This window comes from Saccopteryx bilineata, chromosome 1 (genome assembly GCF_036850765.1).
Source record: "Saccopteryx bilineata isolate mSacBil1 chromosome 1, mSacBil1_pri_phased_curated, whole genome shotgun sequence".
Lineage (NCBI taxonomy): Eukaryota > Metazoa > Chordata > Mammalia > Chiroptera > Emballonuridae > Saccopteryx > Saccopteryx bilineata.
In genome coordinates, this window is record NC_089490.1 from 181,127,305 (window position 1) to 181,148,420 (window position 21,116).

At 46.7% G+C, this 21,116-nt stretch overlaps 1 non-coding gene across 1 annotated transcript; it reads right to left on the bottom strand.

Moving 5' to 3' along the window:
- Nucleotides 1–8,808: 8,808 nt before the first annotated feature.
- On the bottom strand, nucleotides 8,809–8,941 carry LOC136321214 (small nucleolar RNA SNORA42/SNORA80 family). The gene has a single exon (XR_010728493.1). It is a non-coding gene; the product is annotated as a small nucleolar RNA SNORA42/SNORA80 family (small nucleolar RNA).
- Between the last annotated feature and the right edge of the window lie 12,175 nt (nucleotides 8,942–21,116).

A 21,116-nucleotide genomic window follows, 5' to 3' on the forward strand; every position in this document is an offset into this window, starting at 1 on the left:
CCACGATGAATATTTGTGTATCACTCTCCCTTACCCCGGGGGGGAGATCAGATAGTACTTACTGTTATGTCCTTAGCATCAGTACTGTCTGTCTGGTACATAGTTGGCACTTGGTAAATGTCTGTTGAGCAAGTGATTGCAAGTTCAAAGCAATCAGAGAAGTTTAGTCCAGACTGAGGTTATTCCTGTTCGAGGGCTGTGAGTTTACACAGAGTCCAGAGTCAATGGGATTCTAGACATTTAGCACTTGGATTAGAAGGGAGGTCCTGAAATTTTCAAAAAGCATGCTGGTAGTAAGTTCTCAGTAAGATGGAATCAATCAGCAAGATGCATAGTAAACACGCAATGCGACCAGGGAGGAGGAACTATGCTTGATCTGATGTGGCTCAGCTCCTGGTGGAGGACTTGCTGAGTCGCTGGCCCTGAGGGCTGCTGACTGCCAGATGTAATTTGAAAGAACCCAGAGCGCCTGTAGCCTTCAGCTCCAATGAACCAGAGTGATGAACAGCTTGAAGTAACTAACAAGCCTGATATTATTATCACCCTCAGCCTGAGTCTGCACTGCACAAATCAATCAAGTTCAAAGCACACTGCACAATGAAAGGCAGATTAAATTTTATTGTCAGGTGACGGAAGATGACTTGACTTTGGGTGATGGGTATACAACATAATCAACAGTTCAAATGCTATAGAATTGTCTACCTGAAACCTATGTACTCTTATTGATCAATGTCACCCTGATCAAGTTAATTATCTAAATATTTAAAAAAAAATTTATTGTCAGTGAAAAGTTCTAAGGGATTCTGGAAAGTCAGAAGTGAGTGATGACCATGTAGTTTTTATTTATTTATTTTTAATTCCTTTTTTTTAATATAAGATTCTTTTTTTTTTTTCTTCCAGGAACAGAGAGTGAGTCAGAGAGAGGGATAGATAGGGACAGACAGACAGGAATGGAGAGAGATGAGAAGCATCAATCATCAGTTTTTCATTGCGAGAACTTAGTTGTTCATTGATTGCTTTCTCATATGTGCCTTGACCGCGGGCCTTCAGCAGACTGAGTAACCCCTTGCTCGAGCCAGCGACCTTGAGTCCAAACTGGTGAGCTTTTTTTTTTTTTTTTTTACTCAAGCCAGATGAGCCCACGCTCAAGCTGGCAACTTTGAAGTCTCAAACCTGGGTCCTTCCACATCCCAGTTCGACGCTCTATCCATTGCGCCACCGCCTGGTCAGGCTTTAATTCTTTTTAAAAAAATATTTTATTGGCCCTGGCCTGTTGGCTCAGCGGTGAAGCGTCAGCCTGGCGTGCGGGGGGACCCGGGTTCGATTCCCGGCCAGGGCACATAGGAGAGGCGCCCATTTGCTTCTCCACCCCCCCTTCCTCTCTGTCTCTTCCCCTCCCGCAGCCGGGGCTCCATTGGAGCGGGGATGGCCCGGGCGCTGGGGATGGCTCCTTGGCCTCTGCCCCAGGCGCTGGAATGGCTCTGGTCTTGGCAGAGCAACACCCCAGAGGGGCAGAGCATCACCCCCTGGTGGGCAGAGCGTCGCCCCTGGTGGGCCTGCCGGATGGATCCCGGTCGGGCGCATGCGGGAGTCTGTCTGACTATCTCTCCCCGTTTCCAGCTTCAGAAAAATGCAAAAAAAATATGTATATATATTTTATTTATTCATTTTAGAGAAGAGAGAGAGACAGAGAGAGAAGGGGGGAAGGAGCAGGAAGCATCAACTCCCACATGTGTCTTGCCCGGACAAGCCCAGAGTTTATGAACCAGCGACCGCTGCATTCCAGGTCAACACTTTATCCACTGCACCACCACAGGTCAGCCACCACATAGTTTTTAGATCGCACCAAATTCCCTCATAAAAATAGAAAGAGCAACTAAGTAGCAAAACCAAACATCCATGGACAACATTCACAACGCAACTGGAGATTAAGCCATTCCCAAAAGCCCCACACTACAATGAGTAGGAACAAACCACCACAGCCACTGGCCTGCACAGCAATCAGTGTTTGTGCAGAAGAACACAGAGAGCCGTGGGGCGTTTGACAGCCGGTTAACAGGAGAATCTCACAGTAGCGGTCAGGTGCTCACTGGAAAGTGTGCTGGAGCAGTTTGAGAGGAACCGCTGAGACTGACGGGGTTTGTCTGGCCCAATAGCAGGCAGATGAGCAAGGGGCCCTGGAAAGCTCAGTCTGACTCCCCTGACCACCCAAAACGGTCCAGCCAGGGCCCCCTTCCAGCACTCAACTCCACAGCAAGGAGAAGCCGTGCAGCAAAGTGGAGCAGGGCACACGCAGCAAAGACGGGAAAGAGAAGATCCAGGTAAAAGTGAGGAGGGCAGGAGAGCCAGGTAACCTTGGAAAGCATGTTACACACTCTCTCTCACACTCACACACATATATTCTCACACTCACACACTCATACTCTCATGCACTCACACACACTCACACACACACTCACTCACACACTTACAAACTCACACAACCAGAAAACAAGAGGGGGCTCTGGGAAGGTAGAAAGCCCATTCTGCCACCTTCTAAAAGTGAGGAAAAACTAATTTTGCTTAAAAATGCACAACAAAAAAAATAGTCGAATTCCATAGAAAGTTCTAAAGGGGGGAATGGGGGAATAAATGCAGAATAACATTACTACAGACAATGTAAGTACACTAAGAAAAAACTCCACAGAAAAATTACAACTATAACTTTTCTCTTTCAAATGAGCTTAAAGATCCACCTATCTTTACTGAAAACAAATGTCCTACATGTCCTTGCTATTAATCCTGTGTCTAATCGTTTTGTCAAAAAAAAAGTTTTAAAGAATACATTTTGAAATAATTTGAGCAGAGAAAGAAATAAGTCATTAGATTTTAAAAATGAAATTTTGGCTATAGAGTGAGACCATACAATATCTCTTTAAGAAACATTATTAAGATAATAGATCCCCTTGTTTCTTCAAATCACTTTGAAATTTTCAAAGCAAAATAGATATTTTATCTTTAAAAATGAAAGTAGGCCTTTTAGTGCACGGAACATATTATAATTTCTTTTGTGTTCTCTACTACAAAAATTCAAATACAGGGTCTGTTTGGTAACCAGACCAATGGTTCCTGAATTTGCAATTAGTGAGTTGTCCAGAAGAGGGCACTCGTTCCTTAGGCTACTCGAGGTTGCCACCCGACATGGTGGAAGAAGCCGAGTAGCAGAGAACAAAAGAGGCACATTCCACCCAGAGAGCGAAGAACGAAAAGGGTAAAAAATTTAAAAACAAGACAAATTCAACATCTAATGCTGCCTCCCATAATCTTCACAAACAGCTTCTACCTCAGCTACAACTTGTCACAGACAGGCTGAATACTGCATATTGTATATACAAAAAATATTGGAAAGCACCTGTTTGTGTGTTTTTTTAAACACATTGTTTGCACAGTGTAGTAATTCCATCCTAGTAATACTTATTTATTCAACAGTCAATTCTACCTGAGTTGTGTTTCCCTAGGATGAAATGCATGCAGGTGCTGCTGAATCCAAAACCAACATCTTTTAATGTGAATAGGGGTAAGTAAGCAGAGGGGTAGGCTGGTCCCCAGATTGTGCCCTGTGTTCTTATCCCTCCCTTTGTTTGTTCTAGTTTATGACTGAATACACATCTTATCCATAGGAATAGCTTTACTCAAATAATTGTGCTTTTAAAACCTTAGAGCCACTTTCATGATCTGTTTTTCAGAAAACAGCAAATATTCCTCAGCAAACACAAAGATAGGGAAGACCTCTATCTTTGTACTCAAGCAACTCAGTACAAACACACCCGGGGAAACTCCTGCCCCCTTTGTACTTACAGGTCTCTAAACTCTTAGTATTGACATTAGTTTCTTAGGTCTCCCATGCATTTTCTCTTCTATAGCAAATAGCAGCACTTTAATCTATAAAAAGGCAGGTTTTGCTGCTCCAGAAAGATGGGTTAATTGTCTCGCCCCCATCCCCCCACCCCGGACAAAAGAACGAACAGTGCTGAAGAGCGGTCGGCTGTGTAGTGGGGAGCCCACAGGCACGAAGTCTTGGTTGACCAAACAAGCTCTTTTGCATAAGCTATAGCGATGCATTGCAGAATCCAGGCGCAAGACCCGGAACCAGAGACAAACAATCGTGAGACTATAGTGTTTGAGAAGGATTCCCTATGGCTTGCTCGTAGGCATCGTTTGAAAGTATTGCATTGAACTTCAGCATGCCTTTCTAAAAAGTATTTTTAGAAGCAATTGTGTTAAAAGCTTAAGCTCCTTGGAGTTTTATCTATAGGGATATCTCTTGCCCTAAAGGTCCTTAAAGTATTGAATTTAAGTGAGTCTCCTTTTAAAAAGCCACAGCTTCCTGCTTCCTATATAAAGAAAGCGGCCACACGGGTAGTGCCCCAGCCTGAACGCGTTTGGGAAAGGCCAGGTGCGTCAGGTAGGAGCGCAGCTAAGGAGATGAGAGCTGTTGCTTTCAGCATTTTCTTAGATGGGCTAGACTGGCCAGGAAAGGAGCCTGTGGCAGCTTCAAGAAGGGCTCGTCTCCCCGGAGGGTCCCCAGGAGGTTTCGGTGGCAGGCACGCAGGAGAGCTCTCCGCAGCATCCCTCCCCTAGTCCTGTTCGATTTCCGGCCCGGATGGACTAGGAGGCTAAGATGAGGCCAGGCACCCCTGTTACCAGTACCTTGAGAACCAAAGCTCACCCGTCCCTCTGAGCACACCCTCAATCAGCATTGTTTCAACTTTGGTTACTACCTGCTCATTGTGTGGTTAGTACAGGAGATTTTATGCTGAGGCCTAATGGATGGACAGCTTCATGGTCTGGAACCGGAAGTCATGCGCAGGATGTGCGCTTATAAAAATGCCTTAGCTTTCATTGGATTCCCAGAGGAATTTCCAGCTCCTAAGTTGCATGTAAATGGCCCCAGAGGGACTGTGAATGAATGAAAGTCGGAGAAGGCTCTCAGTGATAAGCCACAGCTATCAACACTTGGTAAGCAGAAGAGCCAGAAAGAGCTGTCAGAGCCTCCCACAGCGTGTAGACTGACAAAGGGACCTTAGAGGCCATCTAGTCCAATTCCTTTATTTTGTAAATAAGGAATCTGGGTCTCCTTTTCAGAGATCAGGTGTCAGGCCAGCACCTTGGTCTCCTAATTCTCAATCCAGAGCTCTTTCCATAATGCTGCTCAGGATGGCCAAGTTCTTCCAGGAAATTGTGTAAAGATGTGACAGGAGATGACTTCTAATAGCATCTAAGTCCTTTAAGACTTTGTAGGGTTTATATAAGCAGCACATTGTTGGAGTATGCCCTCTGGAACATGAGTTTGAATCTTGATTTTGCCACTTCTATTGCCTTTAGAAAAATTATTTCATTCTATGCGCCTCGGTTTTCTTATTTGTAAAGTGGGAATAAAAGTAGCACCCCTATCATTTAAGGTTTTGAGGTGAGAATTAAATAGGCAGATGCTTTTTTATATATATTCTATCTAATGCTGAGAATGGGATCTGACTCATACTGAGTACTCATCCTAGTATTAATATTTTAGCAAGTGTTTATTAAGCACCTATTATATTCAAAGTTTTGTGCCAAACACCAAAGATACAAGGACAAAAGACCCAATTTATTCCTTCTAGTAAAGAGTGGGGCATGAGGGAACCACAGTTGATTAAAACATATTGTGGCAAGCACCTCAGTCATGGTTGACTCAATGCTCTTGGTAACTAGGAGGGGCACTAACACACACCTAGTGACTTAAATTTTCCCTGAGACTCAAAATGCAAACCTACACAGATAAAACCACAGTATGCTCTCTGGATCTACCTGCCAAGGGACCTGGGAGGGACTGAGGGTCAGCAATGTGCCAAGGCAAACAGTAGCTGCTCTGCCTACCCAAGGGGTAGGGCTGCCAGTAGCTGCCACGTGGCAGATTGAGATTGCAGTGAAGTTGGGGTGAGGGGGATGGGCTGGGGAGGAGCCACTTGAGGTCTACAGCAAAAACTGCCAGGATATCCCAGGATCTGATTATGCCCCAGAGTTAACAGGCCAACAAGAGCCAAGATACTGAGAAGCAGAGCTGGGGTGAAGACATGAGGAGTCTGGGTTTATTTCTTCCATGGTGGCTGTATGTTCAGACAGCCAGGGCCCTAAGCCTACCACCACTTTGGGTTAAATACAAAGCCCTCTGTATTAGTCAACATTCTCTAGAGACACAGAGCCAATGGGATATACATATATAAAGAGAGATTTATTTAAAGAAATTGGCCCACACCACTGCAGGAGCTGGATGAAATTTGCAGGGTGGGCCAGCAGGCAGGAGACTCAGATGTGAGTTGATATTGTAGTCTTGACTCTGAAGGATGGGAACACAAACAGAATTTCTGTGCTGCCATCCAGAGGCGAAATTTTGACCTTAATCTTTTCTCCTAAGGCCTTCAACTGATCAGATAAGGCCCACCCACAATATGGAAGGCAATCTGCTTTCCTCCAAGTCTTCTGATTTAGCTGTTAATCCCATCTAAAAAAGTACCTTCGCAGCAACATCTAGATTGGTGTTTGACCAAACAACTGGGCACCATTGGTCCCATGGCCTGGCCAAGTTGACACATAAAATTAACCATCACACTCTGACACTAACACCCACCAAAGACTGTGAGGCCACGTGAAGTCAGGCAGGAAGGGGGAGGCTTTTAGTTTTAAAACCCTAGCAGATCTGAACATTTTCTTCCGACTCTCAGTTCACTGTGGTCTCCTCTGGAAAGAGGCTCCCTGACCCTGGGCCGTGAGCCAGGTGCCCCTCCTCAGGGGACCCAGCACCCCCTACCTGCCCTGTGAGCCTGCCTGTTTTGTGTTGTAACCCCATGTCTATTCTTCCGACCCTGTCTTTCATCCCGGTACCCCTAGGGCCTAGCTTTCATTACATCTGCTGCGCACAGTAGGCACTCAATAATGTTTGTTTGGGGATAAAGTTTCTGCTGTGGGAATTCCATCGGAGCCTCCACCTCAGGGAAAAGAGGAACTCAAGTTCCCGGACAAGCTGTGAAGCCAAGAGAGCCCGGCATCAGACATGGCCGACGGCTGGTATGTTTGTGTTGAACACTGAATTTATCAAACACACACCATGCCCCAGTGAGAACACCACTCTTCTGTGCAATGTGCTAATAGAAATACATATTTTTCTTATTCACCATCAGTCAGCAGCTATGAGTCACCTCCTCAGAAGTGGGGGTTCAAACTAAGGATCTTGACAGGGAAGATTCCAGACACAGTCCTCTGGGCCTGTCTGTCGTTCCTTCCTTTACCCCAAGAGCATTAGTTGCGTGCGGACAACGTGCTGGGAGCCTGGCCCCAGCTCTCAAAAAATTCATGGCCTAGGGCTCAAGATTCCACTTACATCTTCATCAAGAAATACCACATTGACTTGATAGCTTGCCATAAGGAAATATAGTGATTTTCAGGTCAAAATGTCATGCTTCTTCATGACCTCATCCTTCAATCTGACACAGTCAGAGCCTTGGGCGTGACGAGGCCCCGGGCCCTTGCAGACTGGGGCCACTTCTCTCATGGAGTGTGCTGTGGAAGAGTGCCCCCTACTGGGCTCTAAGTTCTGGTCCTTAACCACTGCAAACTTAAACCAAAGGCACTGAAAAAAACCACCTCTTCCCCTCCTTTTTTTCCAGCCAATACCTCAAAATTGAATTAGGAAAACCACAGGGAAATAGAGAAAGATTTCTTTTGTAATTATCATAAAATTAGCACACTGTGGAATTTTAGATTATGAAGTAGGGAAGGAAGTTTGGAGGGAATGTCAACAGCACCACCACATGGGGGAGCAATTTGTTATTATCTAAACAGCACAAACGAATGGAAAACGGGGAACATCAGTGGGTAAAGGAGGGCTGAATACACTGTGGCGGTATTCATGCATTGGAATATCACCCATCAGATAAAATGAACAAAACAGATGCCCCTGTATTAATATAAATATATTTGGTGAAGCAAAACGTGCAAGAGGTGTGTTTTTGTACCTAAAAAGGAGCAGAAATACCATATGGTATGGCATATAACTATATACACTAAACAACAATAAACATTTTGAAATTGTACAACCAGCTTCAGAACCATAGCTTCCACGGAGGAAGGAAGGGAAGGAGATTTAAGGGGTAGCACTGAAGATGCCGAGGGTTATTTATTAAGAATTCTTTCTTTAAAAAGATAAATAAAGGAAATATTGCAACATGTTAAAATGTGTTCAATATTAGTGTTTGGCACATGGATATCTGTTAAACTGTTTTTTGTGTGCATGTGTGAATTTGTTTTTTAAAAGGGTGTCTAGCACGGGTTAGGAAACTTTTTGGCTGAGAGAGCCATGAACGCCACATATTTTAAAGTGTAATTCTGTGAGAGCCATACAACGACCCATGTACGTTATGCATTATCCAATAAAAATTTGGTGTTGTCCCGGAGGACAGCTGTGATTGGCTCCAGCCACCCGCAACCATGCACATAAGCGGTAGGAAATGAATAGATTGTAATACTTAAGAATGTTTTATATTTTTAACGTTATTACTTTTTTTTTTTATTAGAGATTTGTCTGTGAGCCAGATGCAGCCATCAAAAGAGCCACATCTGGCTCGCGAGCCATAGGTTCTCAATCCCTGGAAGCGGTCATGGCTAACTCCGCCCACTTTGTAAATCAGAGGAACTAGAATTAGAAGACGCTCCAACTCCATTTATTCAGCTCCCTTGTTTAGATGATAGGAAAAAACAGTAGGCCTAAGGTGATTTTTATCTTTCTTTCTTTTCCGCTGTGTATCCCGTTTCAGCACCTGCAGCCCACGGTAGAGACCAGGCAATGGTTCCGGACCACAGTTTGCTCCGGCATGGGGCACTATGAGAGACCCAGGGTGGCAAGCCTGCCGTAGATCTGAACCCGGGCATCCTAATGCAGTTTTTAAGTTGAGTGTCTGAATATTTTCTGGCATGGATTTCGCTCATAATAGGTAATTGTCAAATACTCATGAGACAGACGGGAGATGCTGTCAAACTGTCCACTTCTTGCCCACTGCACACACTTAGAGTGACCCACCAGGAGGGGTGCAGACTGAGGCTGGTGACTTCACACCTTGTTACTGCCCTGATTCCTACGGCCAGTTTGGGCCAGAGGTTTTTAAGTGAGAGTATACAACCTGTCCCCTGGGAATGTAAACAAAGAAAAAAGCAGCTTTCTTGGTTTTGCTGCCAAAGCCACGCTCTGGTGGACCGGGATGGAGGTGGGGCTGGTGGGGAGTGGGGGACCTTTATTTTTAATGTGCCCTTCAAGAGGCTGCTGGAAACTATCACGCTAAGTGAAATAAGCCGGTCAGAGAAAGACAAGTGCCGGATGATCTCATATGCGGAATCTAATGAACGAAATTATTTAACAAACAAAATAGAAACGGAAGCATAGATACAGAGAACAGACTGACAGCCGTCGGGGGGGGGGGGCTGGCTGAGAAAAGGTGGAGGGGTAAGCCAAAATAGATGTCAAATATATATATGACACATAGACACGGACCACAGTGTGGTGACCACAAGAGGGCAAGGGGGTGAGGGGGGTAGAAGAGGGGGAAGGGGAAGAAGAGGGGGAAAGAGATTTGACTGTGGGTGGCGAGCACACACGGCGGTGAGCAGGTGATGTCTTATCGAGTTGTGCACTTGAAACCTGTATGGTTTTTTTTTTTAATTTTTTTTTAATTTATTCAATTTTTAGAAAGGAGGGTGGGGAGAGAGAGAGGAGAGAGAGAAGGGGGGAGGAGCAGGAAGCATCAACTCCCATATGTGCCTTGACCAGGCAAGCCCAGGGTTTTTTTTGAACCGGCGAACTCAGCATTTCCAGGTTGACGCTTTACGCACTGCGCCACCACAGGTCAGGCCTGTATGGTTTTTATTAACCAATGTCACCCCAATGAAGTCAATTAAAAAAGTTAAGTAAATTAATTTAAAAAAAGAGGCCGCTGATGTGGGTGGCTCACAAGCTGCACTCTGAGGACAATAGCTTTAGCACATTGGGCACCGTTGCTAGAGACCTGCCTTCATTTGCTCTTCTTTGAAAAAACACAAAAACAAACAAACAAACAAAAAAAGGGGGTAGAAAGGAGGCCTGGCTTACTTCAGTGAACATGAGATCTCAGAATCCAGGGCAAGGCTCACCACTCAGCCTCGTGGAAAAAAAAAAAACTGAACTGGTCGCCAAAACGCAAGTAGATTGTCTATCAAGATAGAAATGGAAGCGGTGAGTTTCCATTGAACGTGCCAGGGGAGGTGGGTGGTAAGGCAATGCCCGAGAGAGGAAGTCCAGTCCCTCCCCCCACCCTTGAGGGGCAGACAAGGAAGCATCCCTCCGAGAAAGTTCCTGCTGCCTTACTCACAACCGTGTCCCTACATCTGATCACTTACTCATGCTGGCAAAGTGCTCTCAGCCTCTCTGATAAAAAAAGAAAAAGGAACACAAATATTTGCAACATCTTTGTTACTATGACATTGCAGCAGAGGCCCAGCATGGATATGAAGAGAGCCACTGACAGCCCGCGTGCAGAACTCACGAGCAGGAAGGACAGCCTGGCAGCCAGAACTTCAGAGTGACACAAACCAAGTCTTTATGTTTCCCTTGTGCCACCCTCCAAGTCGCACTCCTCTCCGAAGTCCCAGACAGCTTCTGTAACATAGTTGCCATGAATGGTGTCATCTTTTCTAAAAGGTGATAAGACTGGGGAAAGCCCCTAGTTACCAATGTCAGGGGCATTGGTCATCCTGACGGCCACCCAGAGGCGACCCCAGCGGAGTCCCAGGGGAGGCTGTGAATGGCCCACAGACCCCTCCTCAGCTGGGAAGCGAGGGCACAGACGGTGACCCAGGCTCAGCCGGAAAGGTCCACCTGCTCAGAGTCAGGGATGGGGACAGCATCCTTCAGGCAGTGTCGTGATGGCGGCAGAGCAGTGACCATGTGCAGAGTCCGGTGTAGGCAGAATCCTCACAGCCGGTTCTGGGGCATGATTTTGGCTGAGTCCTGGACTTGGGACTTCCTTTCTCCCCAGTTGTCATTGTTCCCAGTGGCTCTCTGTGAGCTACCCAGTAACCCTTTCGGTATATTTTTTTCTACTTGAATCAGCCAGTTTGTGTCCATTGCTTGCATCCAAGAGCACTCGCTGAATCAACCAAAGAGTTCCAAGTAAAGGATACTACCTACTTAAAAAAAAATCTCCATAACTCTTTCCAGAGATGATAAAGGCCAGAGCATCAAAGCCTTGCTTGTTATTTGTGATGAAAACAGATCAAAGATTTCTGATCATTTAAGAAGTGGCACAAACAATTTACTCAAAGTTTCCTATGCAGGACTTTATCTCCAGAAACATTTCCACGAAGATGATGCAAGCTGTTGGCCTTGAGTTACAAGCAAGGTGGCAGTATCACTTTGGAGGACCGAATGGAGAAAACAGATTGGGTGGAAGGGGGTGGGGCTAGAGGGCACCATTTACCAAAGGTTAAGATTGAGATGCTCCTGAGAGATCTGAAGGAGGTACTAATACTAATCGGTACTGGGATGGGTGTGACAGCCTGGAGGTCAGGGACATTCAAATACAGGAATAAATGGATGGTGTTGAAGGCCATTGATAAAGACTCCTAGGACAAAGAACGTGACAGAGAAGAACGAGAGGGCATAGGCAGAGACAAGGGAGAGGCGGCCCAGTGACGGTGACTAATTAGAAGAGTCTGGTGGGACAGGAGGGCAATTCAGAGAATACTGCATCAGGGAAAATGGGCGAGGAGAGTGATTCAAGAAAACGGAGTGGACAGTTGTGTTGCACCTTACAGGACGGTCATATTAGATGAACTTGGATTTTCAACAGGGAGCCACTGATGACCTTGATGAGAGGGGTTTCCAGGGAGCGATGGAGCCAGAAGCTAGAATGGAGGGGACTGAAGAGTTAATGTTAGGTGACGAAGTACAGATAATGTGTGTAGACAACTTGGAGGAGAAACTTTGCTTTGGAGTTTAGAACAGAGAAAGAAGGGAGAAAAAGTGAGGGCTTGTGGAGTCAAGAACAGACTTTTTAATGACAGGTGATGTCAGCACACGATTGTATGTTTGTGGGAAAGGTCCGTAGTGGAGAAGACGGAGGGCGTGAGTGGGGGGGGGAGCTAGGGGAAGGAAGTCCTCCTTCATTCGACAAGCATTCAGTGCTCACTGCACTTCAGGCACTGTTCGGGGCACATGTTCTCGAGCACTGGCTGGCCCAACAAAGTTGCCACTACCATGAGCTTCCATTCTGGGGCGAGTTCAGGAGGAGAAGCAGCTTTTGATAGAAGCCAGACAAGTTTAGCTGTGGGTACATTTGCAGGTTTGGGGATGGGAAGAGAATTGTGCTCACTTCTGGTGGCATCTGTCTTCTCAGCTACAGGTGAGGCAGGTCATTGGCTAACATTCAAGGGGTCTGGGGGGAGGTCATATGGGGGACGTGAGGAGAGGAGAAGTTATGACATCACTGCGTGGTCCAGGTCCTCTCCATGGAAGTCAATGGGGTAGCTAAGCAGTGCCTCACGGGAGGTTCATGGTCATGAATGTAGAGTGAAACCAGCCAGCCTGGTTGTGTGGTTCCTCATCCTGTCGGTCAGCTGTTCAAGGACGGGCAGGTGGAAGGCCAACATGTGAATCAGTCACGGTGGGGGTTTCACCACAGCGGAGTGACTCAGAGAAGAGAGGAGCATGGGAGTTGAGGAACTCTCCCAGGAAGGGGCAAAAATGATGGCTCTGGCATTCTAAGTGGGTAAGAAGGGCAGTGGTGAGGGAGGGGCGCGGACAAGGCAAAGGCAGGGAAGGTAGACCATCCAGGAATCCGTGCTCTGGGGACGGGGCCCTGGGGACGGGAGAGAGCTGGTGGCACAAGCTTCAAGTCAGCTGTGGTTTCTACAGCCAAGAGGGGAGAAGTGGTGAGGGGTCGGGTGGGGTGGGGGCCCCAGGGAAGCAGTGTCCTGGGGGAGGGGGTGACAGCCTGTTTTCAGCCAACACAGAGATGGAGGGACGCTCAGAGATGGAGTTGGATGGACAGAGGGCACAGATCGCAGCAGAGCGGGGGTGGGGTAAGAGGGGGCAATGGGTACATTTAGGGCAGTGGCCCCCAACCTTTTTTGGGCCACAGACCAGTTTAATGTCAGAAAATATTTTCACGGACTGGCCTTTAGGGTGGGACGGATAAATGTATCACATGACCGAGACAAGCGTCAAAAGTGAGTCTTAGACGGATGTAACAGAGGGAATCTGGTCATTTTTAAAAAATAAAACATTGTTCAGACTTAAAAATAAATAAAACAAAAATAATGTAAGTTAGTTATTCTTTCTCTGCGGACCGGTACCAAATGGCCCATGGACCGGTACCGGTCTGCAGCCCCGGGGTTAGGGACCACTGCTTTAGGGGACATGGGAAGTAGAACAGGATGAGAGGTGGGGGCAGCTGCCCAGAGTTGGACCTCTCTTGGGCCTGGGTTGATAGGCTTATGAGTCCGGCTGCACTGAGCCCTGTGGTCTTGAGAGAGCAGAGGACTGTGGGTCAGGGCAGTGCTCCGTTGTCTGTGGGCCTTGGGGGCAGCTCCCCTGACAGCGTGAGGGCCACCTGGGGCACTGTCATGGGCACACCTGCGTGCGGCCGCCCGCGGGAACTGCTCCAGCGCGCAGCTGGCTTCATAACTTCTCACAGTCGTTTCCTAAGGGCAGAGCTGAAGCGTTGGAGCTTGTTTGTCTAGATTAATGTCCAGATTACATCTCAAGATTTATATTAATGCGTGTCTAGCAATAAGGGGTCTGTTAAATAAATTACAATACCTTCATACAATGGAATGTTAGGTGGCCATTACAAATTATGTGGTTGAAGAACATGGGGAAATGTTCACATTAAATCATTAAGTGCAAAAGCCAGATTACCAAACACACAATTATGATTCCAATTTGGCAAAATAAATAAACCAAAGTTTCCTGGCACATGTAGGCCTGGAAATAGCCTATACTCTAAAACCATAACCACAGTCCTCTGTGGATAGGAACAGGGGGACTTTGTGTTTTCATTGTACTTTACTATAGTTTCCAAAATGACAATGAATGTTTATCACTTTGGGGTTCTGAGGGGAAAAAAAAGAAAGAAAACTAGTCTTGACTAATACACTTCTCAAATGTTTTCTCTCTCTCTCTCTGAGAGGATATTGAAAGAAACTTTTGAAATTTTCAGGGACGGATTGTGGCAAGTAAGAAAAAGGTTGTACAGATAAAATAAAAAACAAAGACACGTCTTATGGTTTCCTTTGGCTCACAGTGGATGGGAGACTTCCCTTTCCGCTGGGCCTGCCCGACCTGCACTCCACCCCCCATGCAGCAGGCGCTCCTTGAACTCGATCCTTAGCTCTCCCGCCAACACGGAATCAAAAGATCTGGAGTCGGAATGCCCAGAGTTCTGGGCCTGCAGATCTCTTCTCCAGTGCCCCTGAGGAGTGGCCTCCCAGACGGGGCCTGTTCCTGTTTGGATGTGACAGCTGACCCGTGCACAGTTTTTGTTACTTTCTTCTTCTTCTAAACCTGCTCGTCCTCACCTAGTACCCCTAAGGGAGCCCAGGGCCCTCAGCCTTCATTTCTCTGACAATGACCCTGTTGCTTCTGACCCTCCCTGACCCCCACCCCCAGCCCCCAGAGCTCAGCCCCCACACCCTTCCAGCTCCCCAGCCCCTCCCAGCCCTTGGCCTCGGATGCCCTGCGTGACGCTGCTCCTGCCCTCGGGACTCAGTGTTAAGTTAGATGTAGACTCAGCCCCGGGGCTCCTCCGTCCCAGCCTCTCTTAGACCCCTGCTGGATGGCCCCCTCTCACCTCCTCCTTGGTTGAATCTTTGAAATCAGGGAGGGGAGGGAGGGGGAAAGATGTGGACAGACCTCTTTCTATGTGTCTCCAGTATTTGCATTTGGTTTGAATTGGCTCATCTCTTAAGAATGTTTTTTTTTTAAATCTTAATTCCATTTCAGGTTACTTACATATATAATTTGCATGTCATCTCTGCCCTTTTGAAAGACATTGGTGAGCATGTTGAATGGGCTCAAGATAGGCCTAAGTGCAGGTCTCCAGAGAACTCCCATAGGCCTGGCTCTTGCAGCACATGGCAACTGAACCCACCTAACCTAGATGATTCAGCCCACCTTTCTCTACATGCTGACAAGGCCAAGGTCAAAGGCCTTGCTGACATCACAGCACGAAAATCTCAGCCCTCCCCTGGTCTGCTGGGCCAGGTTCTTCCTCAATCCCTGCTCTCCTGAGCGCTTTAAAGCCTCCTTCCTCCAGTGCGCACAGTGAGGATAGTGGCAACATCGGTCTCAGGCTGTTTGTGAGATGATGTACGTGACAGCACTCTGAGGCTCGTAATTTATAAGTGTCACCCATTTGTCAGTTGAAACCTTCCCAAGACAAGGCTGAGAGTCAGGCATGACTCGTTTTCTGTGAAATGCGTCCCTCCCAGTGATCGTGACTTCTCATTCTAAATATTCACAAATCATCCGTTGACTGCTCTGCTCTAGAATGTTGCTAGGAATTTATATCAAACTCCATGGTCTACATAGCGCATGAAACGAATCCTCTCCCCTCTTTTGAAAATGGAAGGAAACCACCATACCCTGATCCATCTCTGTCATGGGAGTAGCATCCAGATTATGCATGGAACTCTGATCAATCACCAAGAAAAAGACAACGCAGTAGAAAAGCTGGCAAAGGACACGAACGAGCAATTCACAGAGGAGGAAGCCGAATAGCCCGTATGGTGCCAAAAAATGCTCCAACCCGTTTGTAATCAAAATCATGATGAGAAAGCATTTTGCACCCTTTAGATTAAGAAATGTGACAGTCCCACAATCCCGAGGGCCGTGAGGAGGAAGGGAAGGTTGCACACTGCAGTGGGGTGGGCCCCGGGCAGTTCTGGGGAGCAAGTGGGCAACACCCAGTTACACTGGAGACGTGCACACCCCACATCCAGCAAGACAGCGCCTGGATGTGGACCCGAGATCAGTCCTCGCCCATGTGCCCGGGAGACACAGACCAAATGCTGACAGCAGCATGGTTTATTAGGAGAGAACATGCAAGCCACGTAAATGTTCCTCAGTCGCGAAGTGGGTTTTTTAACTGTCGAATATTTATACGATGGAATTGTATCCCACAGTGGAAATGAATGAACATGGGGGGGGGGTATAAGGCTCCTAAGTCCTAGCAATGCTCACATCTCTGTTAAGCTAAGTAATGGTGACTTGGTGCAATCACTTTGTAAAATACTCCTGAAGCTGCACCTTTAGTGTTTGTGAATCTCATGAAATGGATATTATGCTTCAACAAAAAGGTGTACCAGCCTGACCTGTGGTGGTGCAGTGGATAAAGCGTTGACCTGGAACGCTGAGATCAACAGTTCGAAACCCTGGGCTCGCCCGATCAAGGCACATACAGCAGTTGATACTTCCTGCTCCTCCCCACCTTCTCTCTCTCTCTCTTCCCCCTAAAAGTGAATAAATACAATCTTAAAAAAATAAAAAGGTGTACCAAAAATGAAAGAGCATGAACTACATGTATCATTGTAGATTCATCTCAATATCACAGGCTTAAAAATAAAGAACAGATGTTGCTGAAGGCTACATAACGGATAGTGCCATTTATGCAAAGTCTAAGAACTTGCCAAACAGTTAGGTAAGTTGTTTGTGGGGACACACAGATGTGACACAATTAGGCAGCCGCATGGGGCTGTGGGGGCAGAGGGAGTGGGTACAGAAAGGCCACATGCAACAATGTACCCATAAACTTTTCTTTCGTAAGCTGGGTGGCAGGGACACAAATATGTCATTGTATTATCATTTATATTTTTGTGTAAGTAAAATGTTATTTAAAACTGAGAACTGAAAAATATCAAGACACACAGCATCTCTCTCCAGTTTTCTGGTTCCCTCCTTTTCTCCAGGATTCTCACAGATGCTACGAGACCTGACTGTAGGCTTTTCTCATGCCAAGGGGAGGTCGTGGTGACAACTCTGGGGCCAGACTGCCTGGGCCCAAATCTCAGCTCTGCGATGCGCTAGCGGTGTGACCTTGGGCAGGTGACTCCCTGTGCCTTGGTTTACTCATCTGTGAAAGGGGGATTAGAACAACACCTACCAAGTAGGGTTGTAGACAGGATGAACTGAGTTAAAAGGCCAAGAACTGCGCCTGGTATATGGTGACCACTATGTGCATTAGTTCTGATGATGAACTTGCCAGGCCGGGAGTCTGAGCAGTTAAACAGACTGAGTGTCGTTTCAGAGCTAATCATCTCGTCGCTCTCAGCATTGTTGTTCTGCCCTTTCTAGCCCTCCTCTGAACAGAAGGCACAGAAACAGTCAAAGCAGAGGCTCCCCATGTCTGTTTCCTTCACGGCCCGTCCCAACATACAGGCCTGTCCCTCCCCTCACTGTGGGTGTCTGCCCCCCCCCCCCCAAATCCCCATCTCCAGCGTTCTTCTCCAGCCTGGCTCCCTGACCTCGTGCCTCAGAGGCCATTCACGGTCCACAAAGTGTTTAAAAACATTTGAAATAGTTGCCTACATTTATAAATCAGGAGAGTTCACATTAAAGTCTGGATCTTTAGCTTCTCTTGAAAAATTGGATCTGACGACATTCGGTTCATGTCCCCATATGACAACCATTGATTTGGGCAGAGTGACAGCCGCAGTGAGCCCCATGGCCCTCCCCACTGTCTTACCTGGGGTGCCAGCCACAGAGGATAGGTGTGCCCGCGCAGAGCACCTGGCTAGGGCGCAGGGGGCACTGAAATGCAGCCAGATTCTGCTCACTGAGCTGCGGCAGGAATGCATCTGATTCAGAGATGCGCCTCCCAGAAGGGTCCCAGCTTCCTAAATGCCACTGTGATACCACGTGGGCTTGAGGTGGCCCAGCCTTGTCACCTGGCTTGCTCTGGGCTTTTGAGTTAGCAAGTGCCCCTCAGGCTGGACATCTATGCCCTCTGTGATAGCACCATTCTGTTCCGGGCCCCTCTGTCCATCTTTGGAATTTGAGCCCCCCTTCAAGTGCCTGTAGCCTGTGAAGTCCTGTGAGGAAGCAACTGAAGGTGGCTCTCCTTTGTGGAGAAGATATTTCATGGAGGTTTAGGTATTCGCCTGAAATTCCCTGGAAATGTCAGTTATCCGGGATGAGGATAGGTTGGCATTTCTATGTCAGCACTGCCATCACTGTCACCTCCCATCCTGGACAGTCACTCCTAATCATTCCCAGGTCAGTCCCCGTGACCCATCCCCTATCTAGCCTTCTGTGCAAAGAGGAGGGAGAGGCTGTGGGGGAGGGGCGGGGTGGGAGCCCGAGGCCAGTGCCTCCGTATACCTTGTGCAGGTGGCCGGGCTGAAGGCCCCGCCCCCAGATGTTTGCAGCCTCTGGAATTCCTTCATAATTGCACACGTCTGATCACCATCTATTTTTCTTGGCGATTTGCCAATACAAAGCCTTACCCTGCAGAGATTTTAAACACAAATTTGTGGAAACAACCAGAAAAAAACATTAAGCTTCAAAATCGTCTGATTCAGCAGGTGATTTGGGGGAGAGGGGAAGCCGAAGGGATGGTGGCTGCAACCCTGACAAGGAAGAGAAACCGGCCGGGACCAGGTCCGCAGGGCAGCAGGAGGAAGTGGGGGTCGGAGAGAGGACTGCGGGGCGGAGCCCTCGGAGGCTGGCGGGCCTCTGAAGACGCTGCCCTTCTCTCCAACAATGGGCTCCTTCACATGTCTCTGCTTGGGCTCGTATTTCTGAGAAGCTCCCAGTTTTCTTGACTATTTTCAAAAGCTTAGATCTTGAAATCTGCCCATCTATAGTCAGCAACTGCTTACCAAAATGTCAAACATGTTACAGACCCCCGTGTAGGGGGCCAGCCTATGATTTATTGCACCTCAGGCTATGCCTGGGGTACATATGGAATCAAATGGAATCAAGGACCCCACCCCATGTCCTGGAGGGTCACCAGCAGGTCCCCCCTTTTTTCCTAATCAGATGTAGCCCAGAGCTCACTCCCTGCCTCTGGGAGTCTTTTCATCAAACCTTTGAGGCTCAGATGAAGATTGCTCCAACTGGGACTTTGTAAATTAGAGGGAAAGGAGAATATTGGGATGTGATTTGCAAGTTGTGGTGGCAGACATACTTATATCTCTTTCACTTTTAAGTTTCAGATTGTGTGTGTGTGTGTGAGTGTGTGTACCTTTCTTTCAAACAAGAACTGCAAACCCAATTATCATATTTCTGCCTGGGACTGAGTCCACACTCATGGCTGCCAGGGGGTCGGGGTGAGGAGGGTGGACCAGAGGCTGAGTGGGCAGTGAACAAGTGTCAATGGATGTTCCCCCCACCCCCACTCTTCTCAGAGAGTGTCAGTGAGGAGACACTTTTTCATTCTCACATGTTCTTTGTTCTGATTGATGAGATATAGGTGGAAGTATTGTGTGAGACTTTTAAAATGCAACCTTAATGGATGGGGTGCGCCCTACTTCTCTCTCTTCTTTTTCTGGCTGTCTAAAATCAGGACGTAATGGCCGGAGCCTGACCGGTGATGGCACAGTGGATAGAACATTGACCTGGGATGCTGAGGTCCCTGACTCAAAACCCCAGGGTTGCCTGACCTGTGGGATAAAGCATCAACCTGGAACACTGAGGTTGCTGGTTCAAAACCTTGGGCTTGCCTGGTCAAGGCACATATGGGAGTTGATGCTTCCTGCTACTCCTACTTCTCTCTCTCTGTCTCTCTCTCTCCTCTCTCTAAAATCAATAAAAAAAACAAACAAAAAAACCAGGGTCACTAGCCTGGGCTCAGTGCATCAGCTTCAGTGTGGGGTCGCTGGCTTGAGTGCAGGACCATTGACATGATCCCAAGGTCTCTGGCTCGAGCCCAAAGGTTGCTGGCCTGAAACCCAAGGTTGCTGGCTTGAGCTCAAGGTCGCTGGATTGAACCCAAGGTCAAGGTTACTGGCTTGATGGATAAGAAAACAGGACCCATACATATGCTGTCTACAAGAGACACACCTTAAATCAAAAGATGCATACAGACTGAAGATAAAAGAATGGAAAAAAATATTTCACGCAAATGGAAATGAAAAAAAAGCTGGGGTAGCAATACTTATATCAGACAAAATGGACTTTAGAACAAAGACCATAGTTAGAGATAAAGACGGTCACTACATAATGATAAAGGGAGCAATCCAAAAGGAAGATATAACCATTATAAATATCTACGCACCTAATATAGGAGCACCTAAATATATAAAGCAGACTTTGATAGACTTAAAAGGCGAGATCAACAGCAATACTATAATAGTAGGAGATTTCAATACCCCATTAACATCATTAGATAGATCCTCAAGAAAGAAAATTAACAAAGAAACAGCAGACTTAAAGGACATATTAGATGAACTTGATTTAATAAATATCTTCAGAACCTTTCACCCTAAAACAGCAGAATATACATTCTTTTCAAGCACTCATGGTACATTCTCTAGAATAGACCACATGTTAGGGCACAAAAGCGGGCTCAACAAATTTAAGAAGATTGAAATCATATCGAGCACTTTCTCTGATCACAATGCCATTAAACTAGAAATCAACCACAATAGAAAAATTGAAAAACATTCAAACACTTGGAAACTAAATAGCATGTTGTTAAACAATGAATGGGTTAACATTGAGATCAAAGAAGAAATTAAAAATTTTTAGAAATAAACGATAATGAGCATACATCAACTCAAAATTTATGGGACACAGCAAAAGCAGTCCTGAGAGGGAAGTTTATAGCATTACAGGCATACCTCAAGAAGCTAGAAAAAGCTCAAATAAACAACTTAACCCTGCATCTAAAAGAACTAGAAAAAGAACAACAAGTAAAGCCCAGAGCTAGTAGAAGGAAGGAAATAATAAAGATCAGAGCAGAAATAAATGACATAGAGGCTAAAGAAACAATACAGAGGATCAATGAAACCAGAAGCTGGTTCTTTGAAAAGGTAAACAAGATCGATGAACCTTTAACAAGACTCACCAAGAAAAA